Here is an 11,640-nt window from a genome sequence, read left to right on the forward strand (position 1 = left end):
GTCACGCGGCCTCATAGGGGTGGCGACCCACAGGCTGAGAATCACTGTTCTAGAACCTGTCATGTTACAACCAAAGTTAACCACACTCTCTGACACCAGGCTCTGCCTTGACTTTGCAGGGCTCCCTAGACCCTCGGGTTCCCAAATGTTGGGAGGCCCCCAGGGGCAGGTGGAGCTGAGGAATCTCTTTTGTCTCCTGCAGTCAGTCCCACCCACAATCTGCTCTGTCATTGAAGCCTCACAGGGTTTCTGGGGTCTCCGGGTTTCTACCGCTGTGATGAAACACCATGATGGAAAGCAGGTTGGGGAGGAGACGGTTTATTCGCCTTACACTCCGCACTGTAGTCCATGGATGAAGGAAGTCAGGACAGGAACTCAAGCACGGCAGGAACCTGGAGGCAGGATGCTGTTAGGAGAGGCTGCTTGTTGGTTCCCAGCCACCCAGCTAGCTTAGACCCGAAATAATCACACAGAAACTGTATTAATTAAAACACTGCTTGGCCCATTAGCTCTAACTTCTTATTGCCTAACTCTTACATTGTAATTTAACCCATTTCAAGTAATCTGTGCATCACTACGAGGTCACGAGGTCGTGGCCTACCAGCAAAGTTTCAGCACGTCTGTCTCCGGCAGCTCCATGGCTTCTCTCTAACTCCACCTTCCTCCTCCCGTACTATAGGCCAATCCAGTTCTTTATTCATTAACCAATAAAAGCAACACACAGACAGAAGGACCTCCCACACCAGGATGCAGAGGCCATGGGGGTGCTGCTCACTGGCTTGCTCTCTATGGCTTGCTCAGTCTGCTTTATTATAGAACCCCAGACCGCTCTCCCTGGATGGCTCCACCTACTATGGTCTGTACCTCTCCCATCAATCACTAATTGAGAAAATGCCTCACACCCAGATCTTTTGGCAGCATTTTCTCCATTGAGGTTCCTTCCTCTCCAGTGAGTCTCTAGTCTGTGTCAAGTTGACATAGAACTATCCAACACACCTGGCAACATGAGGCAGCCAATCAGATATGAGAGGGCTTGAAGGTCCCCGGGGATGGTGCCTCCCTCATAACTAGCAGCTTGTAAAATGAGGAACTCGATAAAATAAGAGCTGTGTGTACAACTATGGAATTCTCAAAAATGAAAAATTTAAGGAAGGAAAAGGGGTTAGGGAGATCTGAGTTTGTCTCTGGCCTTAGGTAGAGATGTGACAATTCTCAACCACCTGGCAACCGAGGATACAGCTCAGCTGGTAACGTGCTTACCTAGCACAGGTGAGGCCCTTGGTCTTAAGCCGAGTGTGTTGGCACTGCCTGTAGTCCCAGGCAGAGCAGGTGTTAACATCACCCTGGAGAGGAGCTCAGCAGTCCAGAGCACTTGTTCTTGCAGAGGACCCGAAGTCTGTTCCCGACTCCCGCATCACAGCTCACAACCATCCGTAACTCTATTCTAGAAGATCCAATACCCTCTTCTGATCCCCGACGCCACCAGGCCCTCATACAAACATGCAGATAAAACACATGAATCTAAAAAGAAAAAGGAAAACTGTCCTTGACTACACGGCAAGTCCAAGGTCAGCCTCAGATACAGAAGACTGGGTCTCAAAAGACAAAATAATAAATAAAATTCTGACTGTGTCTCAAAAGAGAATAATAAAGAAAAGTCTTTGAAAAATGCAAAAAAAATAAAACAAAACCTCCTTGGATGATTATACGATTGCCATATAGCCAGAAGTACTCTAGTAAAGAAAACCAAGCAATGGTTCCTCTCTCAAGAGTTCATCCAAATGGCAGGAAAACAGACCTCAAGCAAGCAGCCTGACCTAGAAGTGTTAAGGACAGAAGAAGGTGGGCTGGAGAGATGGCTCAGCAGACCAGAGTGCTCACTGCTCCAAAAGGAGGCTGGATCCCAGCACCTCCGTGAGCAGGTCATACCGGCCTGGATCCACAACTCCAGGGATTTAAGAGCCCTCTTCCGGCTTCCTTGGGAACCGCGCACGCACACACACACACACACACACACACACACACACACACGATAGTAAATATAAAAATAAAAGAACAATAGGAAGCGAATTTGAAGCAGGATTGAATCCTTTTGAACAGGCAGGGGTGTTTGTTTACACCAGCAGCACGGAACAGACCTCTAGTATAATCATCTTCCAACCATGTGAATCCTCATAGACACATACGTAGTTTGTGACTGTATGTGGAGCTTCTCAGAACTATCACTTATAGAGTATGGGGGTGGAGGTGCTTAGGGGTGGGTGGGGTCCTGACTGCAGAGGATGAAAGGTGACATCACTTCCACATCTGCAGCCCCCAGGGGAAACAGGAAGTGATGTGTGGGTCTGCCCTACACCTAACAGGAAGTGATGTGTGGGTCCACCCTACACCTGGCCTTCAAAACCTGGGAGTGGATGGGAGGCAGACCTGGGTCTCCTCATACAATTAACAGTGCCTCCCCTCATTTTCTCTCCTCATTCACTCCCAGGACAAGTGTTCCTGCCCCTCTAATCTCTCTTTGCCACCCTACAATCAGGGCTGTCGCCATGGAGTAGACGCCATGCCATGGGTAGATGCTACCTCCTGCTCAAAACCGCAGGCCTAGGTCTTAACCAAGCAGACTCCTTTGAGGCCTGACACAAGACCTCAAGTTTCAGGATGAGAAGGAAACATGAGTCAGACTCAGATGTGTTCCAGGAGGCCATTGTTACAACGAGGGATGAATTACAAGCCCTGCCCCTGTGGATTGAGAAACACTACATTTGGTTCTCTCTGAATTTGGCTCTGATCCTGAGGTCTAGTCAGCCACAATTTCTGGGTCCTTCCTCCTCTGTTCAGGCTGCCTAGCTCCTCCCCCCAAACATACACACACACACACACACACACACACACACACACACACACACACGGAAGGGCCTAGTTCCAGGAGAAGTAAGAGGCCAGCCCTCCTCCCTTAGGGCAGCCCTGAATGGACACAGACCACCAGGCCCTGATGCCTTCCGATCCTGAGTCTCCTCCACCCACCCCTGAGATGAGATACCAGAACCTTCCACCTGTGGGTCCTTGGAGAAGATACCCTTTTTTCAGTGGGTCTCTCAAGGAAGCCGTGCCCAGTCATGGGCCTGTGCCCTTCTATGTTCAGCACCTGCCCGCCCCCCATGGACCACACCTAAATGCTCTCATGGGTTGTGTCTTTCGAAACCTAAGCCCTCTGAAGTTTTCCCTGACCATCCTAACTCCGTACTGCCTGCAGTGACCACATGGAATACTATGAAGCTAAGGCAGTCCAGAATTTGTACAACCGGGGTTTACATTAATGATAAACCAGAGATAGAAGTAGGATTTTGACCTTACAACTGGGTACCTGGGTCACAGCTTCAGGTCAGGTTCCCCTGGCTGTTGTTGCATGTTTCATGGACCAAGGAGGGAAAGCGGAGGGAGGCAGCCTGAGTTTGAACCCCAAGACCCCCATGGTAGAAGGAGAAAGAGAGGACTCTTGAAAGTTGTCCTCTGTTTCAGAGGTCATGTGTTACCTGAAGCCCTTAAACATACACACACATGCACACACACACATAAGCACGCACATACACAAGAGCACGCGTGCACACATGAAGAGAGGAGGATTGCCAAATGATCACCCTGGGAGAGGGGAGAAACCGAATGGGTTTATCTCAGCTTTGAGGTCTGTATCACAGGGGCTCAGGACACGGCTCACCTGGTACAGTGCTAGCCTAGCATACACGAAGTCCTAGGTTCAATCCCTAGCACCCCCTAAACTGGGCACACGGTATACATCCAGCCCTCGGGAGGAGGAGGCAGGAGGGTCAAGAGTTCAAGGGTCAGAGGTTTAGTCATCCTTTGGCTCTGAGCGGAGTCTGAGTAAGACCTGGGGTACCAAAGACCCTGCTTCAGAAAATACATAAATAAAGGTCCTGGATTCCTCTGACTTCCCTTACCAGAAAGGGGAAGAGAGAAAGGGAGAGGGACAGAGACAGAGACAACGGAAAACATTGTAATCTGATTAAAAAAAAAAAAAAAAAAAAAGGTCTGTTCTGGGCAGCTGTCCAAAGGAAAACATTGAACTTCATCTAGTAAATTATTTTAAAACACTACCAATGGGCTTTGCAGGTGCGTGGAAGGGGAGGCATTAGTAAACCGCCCATTTCCTGCCGGAGAAAGGCCAGTGGAGGTCACCCCATAAATCACACCCCCCAAGCTAATCACCTGCCTCTTCCTCAAGTCTCCTCTTGCTCAGTCAGCCTCACACAGGCAGGTGGGCAGCCCAGCGCAGGTCTGCTTTAAATCCCTTCTACCAAAGGCCTTTCTTCTTAAATGCTCACCACCTTCCCCCAGGCTGGCAAGACTGGCAAATGATTGACCGGCTGGAGAGGTCCTTCTGCCAGGGCAGCCTACCAGCTCCTGCCCGGGGCATCAGCTGCCTCCAGCTCCAGGGAGGTCTGGGAATTTTTCAGTCATCTCAGGCATCTTTCTGACAGAAGGTGTTTGCATAGACTTCTCATCCAGGCTAATAACTAGAGAGAAAAACAGGAGGGTTTTGGTCTAGTGGCTTCAACAGGTGTCTGAGGAAGTGGGCTTGCCTTGGGTGAGAGCTCCGTGACCTTGTCGACTGTGAGCTGGGTGCAGCAAGGGGGCCCTGGGTAGTGAAGTGGGAATGGGAATGGAAAAGTCTAGGGTTGTCCTTGGGTGTCCTTGACCCAGGCCCCTCCCTCCTGAAAGATTCTTACACTATCACACACGTTGGGTTTTTGTCGTTTTAGTTTTTGAGACAAGGTCTTGCTATGTAGCCCAGGCTAGCTTTAAATCAAATCCTCTTGCCTCTGCGTTCCCAGTGCTGGAATGAATAGACCTCCACCATCTCGCCCAATGATATCACATGCTTTTACTTTTACAAAATCAAAGCTGATTAAAACCAGAATGAAACAGCAATGAATAAAACATAAAAGACGACAATATCAGGTGTGGAGAGGGAGGCTCAGCCACAGTTTCCAGTCGTTGTGGGGAGGAATTAGTTGAGGATTTGGATCTGCACTCTCCACCCTCCCCTGGTGGACCTTGGAGGCAGTGCTACGGGTGGGTTCCTGCCCAGAGCCTCCGTGGTAGACACTTAGAACCAGGACGGGTTTCGTTCAGCTCTGCCCTCATAGCTCACTCAGTGCTGGTCCTCATCAGTCCATGAACTCTGCTGTGCTGCTAACATTTTTATTCCCAGGGCCATGTACTTTGTAGTTGACCAACAAGCTGTCTGTGTGAATGCAGCTGAAAGCAGAACTTCGTGCTGGGCAAAGGGACACTATCACTGCGTCCCTTCAAACATGTGACTATTCTATGTTATGTCCGACTAGTTCACAACCTAAAAATCCATTTGCCCAGTGCTCCCTAGGACCACAGTGAGTGGAAAATGAGGCCTCCATTGCCACAGGCTACTCCATGGCTGGACAACAGGTAAGGTCAAGCCTGAAGCAGAGATGGAGGAAAACACACAAGTAACGCATTTTCACAGATTGGTTTTAGTTTTAACTTTGTAGCTCTGTGTGTGTGTGTGTGTGTGTGTGTGTGTGTGTGTGTGTGTGTGTGCAGTTGCATGCAGAAGCCAGAGAGAATGTCAGATTCCCTGGAGCTGGAGTTAAAAGAGGTTGAGAGCCGCTTGACATGAGTGCTAAAAACAGGATTCAGGGCCTCTGCGGGAGCAATGCTCGTTCTCAACCGCTCAGCCCTCCCTCCAGGCCCCAAAACCCCATAAATTCTAAGGAGTGAGATATAAAGTACAGGCACAACCTGAAATGAGCTAGAACTAATAATGCTGAAGCAGAAGAGAAATTAATGCTCAACCCTACTAGAAATGCAAAAACAAAAGGATCTCTCGCTTTCTAATTTTTCTTATTTTAAAGAGGAGCACAAACTACAGTAACAGCCTATCTAGAAAATTACAATAGTAAGGTTACTGTGGATCAAGCCTACCAGGTGGGCAAAGCTGAAGACAGAATAGTAATCATATCTGTAAATGTTTCGTGGACTATACATATCAAGCATTCTAGGGGGAAACATAAAAGTTCATAAAAAAAAAAAAACCAGGAAGGGGGAAAGGGAAGATTGATGATGAATCCAAGACTTGTTACTTTCTGAAGGGCAAGGTAGAAAGTACAAAGACAGTGTGTTCAGAGGAAGGTGTGAGGAGAGCACAAATACACACAATTAAGATGAAGGTCAGGGGCTGGAGAGATGGCTCAGAGGTTAAGAGCACTGGCTGCTCTTCCAGAGGTCCTGAGTTCAATTCCCAGCAACCACGTGGTTGTGGTTCAACCACCTAGAATGAGATTTGGTGCCCTACATGCCAGAACACTGTATTGTCGGAGTCCGGTGGCAGCCCCGACCCTAAGTTATTTCTCTGTACCAGACCCCAACATAAACTATCTCTCTGGACCAGCGTGGAGGCACGGAAATAAAGACACAACTCACATGGCTTTATCGGGAGGGAGATTCTCAGTGATCCCTCAGGAAGTCCTGAGTTCACATCCTGAAGAATTCCTCTCGCTTTATTCTCCAAACAGTCTTTATACCAAAACTTAACTGAGGGGGAAATACATTAGCATTCTGTCTCCTAGGTAACCAGGTGAATGGCGCTTTGTCATGTCCGCATCTACCTGTCTGCACTGTATGCTAGCTGTCACGTAGGCTTGAATCAGCATCTCTATCAGGCATCCTCCAAATTACAAAGAAAGGAGCAAAACCACATCCTGACCTTTTGTTAGGTAGCGACAGTCCTGTCTGGAAGGGTACGTGACCATCCTCAGATATTGACTATGGCTTTAGAGCCTGGCTGCTATACCATATAGAAATATGGGCCTACACTATATATATAAAATAAATAATTCTTTTTTTTATTTAACTTTTTTTTTTATTGAGAAAAGGAGAAAAAAAAAACAAGTTTCCTCCTCCTCCCAGCCTCCCATTTCCCTCCCCCTCCTCCCACCCTTCTCCCCCTCCTCCCACCCTTCTCCCCCTCCTCCCACCCTTCTCCCCCTCCCCCCACTCCTTTCCCCCTCCCTCTCCCCCAAGGACAATGGCACGGGGTTTTGAACCTACGTAATGTGCTGGCTTTGTGGGTGCCTAGCCAGTTTGGATGTTCACCTTCCTAGAAATGGACGGAGCGGGGAGGACCTAGGACTTACCACAGGGCAGGGAACCCTGAATAAATAATTCTTTAAAAACTCGAGTTCAATCCCTGGGATCCACATGATGGAAGGAGAGACCCGACTCCTATATGTTTACCTCTGACCTCCACACGTGCACTGTGGCACATGCATGCCAACACACATGCACAAATGCATATGCATGCTAAAAAAAGTAAAACAAAATGTAACTAAAAATGCTAACTTAAAAAACATACACACGGCCGGGCGGTGGTGGCGCACGCCTTTAATCCCAGCACTCGGTAGGCAGAGGCAGGCGGATCTCTGTGAGTTCGAGACCAGCCTGGTCTACAAGAGCTAGTTCCAGGACAGGCTCCAAAGCCACAGAGAAACCCTGTCTCAAAAAAAAAAAAAAAAAAAAAAAAAAAAAAAAAACATACACACGAGAGCTGGGCCGTGATGGCGCACGCCTTTGATCCCATCACTTGGGAGGCAGAGGCAGGTGGATCTCAGCGTTCGAGGCCAGCCTGGTCTACAGAGTGAGTTCCAGGACAGCCAGAACTACACAAAGGAATTGTGTTTCAAGAGAAAAACAAAACACGACGCTATCTGGGCGAGCCTTCTGGTTAATAGCCTCGGCACCTACCCCGAGCATCTAATGCCGACAGTGCGTCTTATAGCCATTTTATGCCTGGACAGTTGTGTGTCAACCTGACAGAAGCTAAAGTCATGGGGGGGGGGGGCTCGATCATGTTGTTGGCGAGCCTGTAGGGCATTCCCTTAATTAGTGACTGGTGGGGGAGGGCCCAGCCCATAGTGGGGGCCATCCCTGGGCTGGTGGTCCTGGGTTCTATAAGAGAAAAGGCTGAGCCCGTGAACAGCACCTCTTCATGGCCTCTGCATCAGCTCCTGCCTCCAGGTTCCTGCCCTATTTGAGTTCTTGTCCCGCCTCCCCTCAATTCACCCTTGGCTGTGGAGCTGGCGCACAAAGGTGGACTGAGGAGCGCTTGCTCTGAGAACAGTCTACAGTCAAAGGTGGGCAAGTCCACCCTGCTCCGTCCAGGCCCTTCCTCTTAGCTCAGCACAGCTTCATCCTGGAAACCAGAGCTGGGGTCGCATGGCCCTGGTGATTGAGCAGAGGCAAGGGAAGCCAGAGGGAGGGTGGGGACAAACCTGGCAGTGGTGACTCAGGAGGTAGAGGTGGTTCTGGTCGCTGCCCAGCAGGGTCTGAATATCACATGGGCCTGTGGCTAGCAGGGCTGTTTCTTCCATTTGTCCACCCGCCAGGAAACAGAAGCTTCGGATAAACCCACAGCGCTGGCCTTAGAATAAAAAGCAGCTTCATGGGCCAGAGCCAAAAGAAAGCACAGGCCCTGTTTTGTGTCTCCTGCCAGGTGGCTCCGTGGATGTGCCTCCTGGATTTGAGATGGTCTCCTCCACCCAGGGAAGTGCGGTGCCTGGGCAGCTCGCAGGTCTGAAGGGCCCCTCTCCCCAAGGGTGTTTAGCCCCAAAAAGAAAGTCCCTGGGAAGTGAAGTTGTCTTGAGTACAGCACCCTACTGTGGACTGCCGTGTGGGGCTCCGTGGACACAAGCTGAACCAGGGTGGGACTCAGTGAAGGTGAGGCCTGCCTAGGGCCGTGTGGAGAAGCGCACAGCCCCTCAGTGGTTGAGCCCCTGTCGCCAGAGGGAAGCTGAGGCTGGGCCAGAATCAGCAGCAGGGCCAGATTAACCCACAAGTGCTTTTGGTCAAGTGTATTTATTTATAGGGAAGAGACCGCCTCCATCTTTGAGGCAGTCCTAATGTTCAGTGTCTCTCATACTGGTCCAGTGTCTCTTCATGCTGAAGGTGAGGACATCTGGACCAAGGGGATTCTACTCAACATCTGGGAGGCCCAGTTAGTCACAGACGTAGGCTGTAGGCTCTGCTCTGGTCTAGCCTGGCTCAACGCACTGAGCCACACACATTTGATCTCGGTTCCCCGCGTTGTCCGGAGCTGCTGGCTAATTTCGTGAGTCAACTCGGAGTCTTTTAGATGCAATTAAAAGTCAAACCCCTGGAGGCTGCAGAGATGGCTCAGAGGTTAATGGCGCACACTGCTTTCACACCAGACCCAGGTCCAGGCCCCAGTTCCCCCACAAGATAGCTCACCACTGTCCAGGGGATCAGACACCCTCCCCCGGCCTTCCTGGGCACCAGGTACCCATGTGGTGCACAGGGCACACATACATTCAGGCAACACACTCATATACATCAAATATTCCTAAAAAGTTAAATTCCCCAAGTCTGAGTATGCTGAGAGATCTGGGTTGAATTTCAGCGTGTTAGTACCTGGGCTTCGAACTAACTTTTGTTTGGAGTGTTTGTTTGTTTGTTTTGAGATAGGGTTTCTTGGGCTGTCCTAGAGCTCACCTTGGTAGACCAGACTGGCCTGGAACTCACAGAAAGCTGCCAGCCTTTCTCCCGAGTGCTAGGATTAAAGGCTTTGAAGCATTTGATTCTTTTTTTTTAAATATTTATTTATTTATTATGTATACAATATTCTGTCTGTGTGTATGTCTACAGGCCAGAAGAGGGCACCAGACCTCATTCCAGATGGTTGTGAGCCACCATGTGGTTGCTGGGAATTGAACTCAGGACCTTTGGAAGAGCAGGCAATGCTCTTTACCACTGAGCCATCTCTCCAGCCCGAAGCATTTGATTCTTATCTGGGTTTTCCTGGAGGAGTCGCAGCCTTCACAAAGCTTAGTCGTGAGAGGCCTTAGAAAACCACACGTCTGCCGGGCAGTGGTGGCGCACGCCTTTAATCCCAGCACTCGGGAGGCAGAGGCAGGTGGATCTCTGGGAGTTCGAGGCCAGCCTGGTGTACAAGAGCTAGTTCCAGGACAGGCTCCAAAGCTACAGAGAAACCCTGTCTCGAAAAACCAAAAAAAAAAAAAAAAGAAAACCACACGTCTCCAGCTGAAAATTGTTTGGGCAGAGGACTCCCTCACAACTCCAGCTAAGAGGTTTTGGTACAGGGAAACTGACTAGCTGAGAGGTGTAAATTGTATAACAATAAACAAGAGTTTGAAGCAACTGTCAGTTCACCAGCTGACTCCCCTGCTGTTGGGCTAAACCTGAAATTCATCTTCGAGTGATCCTGATTCGTTCACAGACCCACACAAAACCGACCGCTGACACTGAGCAAGCAGTCTGTCCTCCGTGGGGCCGTGGGGATCAATCCAACAGCGGAGGGCTGACTCCCCATCCAGGCAAGCAGGGAGTCCGCTTCCTGCCACCCACCCTCCCCGGTCCATGCACACCCTTCACACAGGTCAGTTCTCTGGAGCCAGGAGTCTCCCGGGCAGCTGCATCTGCATGTCCCACTTGCCTTTCTGTGGTCTATCCTGCAGCAGTCTCAGCTCCCCAGAGGGTAGTCCTCTGGCTGGCTGCCCTGGCCCCTCTGGGAGTTGGGTGCTAATGGCCTGGCTCACCCACAGAGGCTGACTCTGAATGTCCAAACCCACATGTGGGTTGATTTTAATCTCGCTTTCTGAGCAAAGCAGGCTGGGGTTCAATGGTGAGGCTACCAGATCCACCACACTAGGTGGGGTGGGAAATAAGAAGGAGATTGCTGGGGAAGGGGACACCAGGGAAGGGATGCTGCCAGGACCTCACACTTCTCCTGTCCCCCCCAAATTCACGTTTTCCCCAAGGTCAGAACAGGGGCCAAGAAACCTAGAGTAAATCCCACCTGAAATGCCTCTGGAGGTCATCTGAGGGCACCAAGTCAGGTGAGTACTCAGAAACAAGTACCCAGGGTGATCGGTGCTGAGTACTCCTTACCACACCTTTACCGCCTCCTCAGGTTCTGCTAGTGAGGAAACATCCCATGCAGGACACAAGGTAGAGGCCACACTGAAGAAATGGCCTCCTCAACCACCACCCAGCCTGCTGAGAGGGCCCCGCAGGCAAAGGTGCCTGCTGCCAAGCCTGGAGACCTGAGTTCAATTCTCAAGACCCACGGTGTCAAAAGAAGAGAATCAATTGCCTTGCCAGATGTTCTCTAACTTCTGCATGTGCAGAGATTACATGCACAAGGATCTCTCTCTCTCTCTCTCTCTCTCTCTCTCTCTCTCTCTCACACACACACACACACACACGCACACACACACACAAATGTACAAAACCAGAGGAAGGGTAAATGCAGCAACGAGCATTCACGCGTTCCACCCATAATCTTCCCGCATGCGTGTCTAGGTCTGGCCACCAGGGCCTTAAGCTAGTGAGAGCTCTCTGGCCTTGCCTGCTACAGGGCCAAGCAGGATAGCCCTCAAAGCCTCCCAGCAGATTCAAGGGGCAGAGTGACCTCCAGTGGCCATTGGGAGCACTGCATGCTCTCACTTGAATTTCTCATTTGCGGGAAGGAGGCTGCTGCCATCTTTTCTCCTCAGGGTTATTAGCTCAGCACCCAAGTGTGTGAAGTCCCTCAAAAGAAGGGACCCAGTG

Source organism: Microtus oregoni, unplaced genomic scaffold, assembly GCF_018167655.1.
Source record: "Microtus oregoni isolate MIOR12 unplaced genomic scaffold, Mior012 000023F_ref0000262, whole genome shotgun sequence".
Lineage (NCBI taxonomy): Eukaryota > Metazoa > Chordata > Mammalia > Rodentia > Cricetidae > Microtus > Microtus oregoni.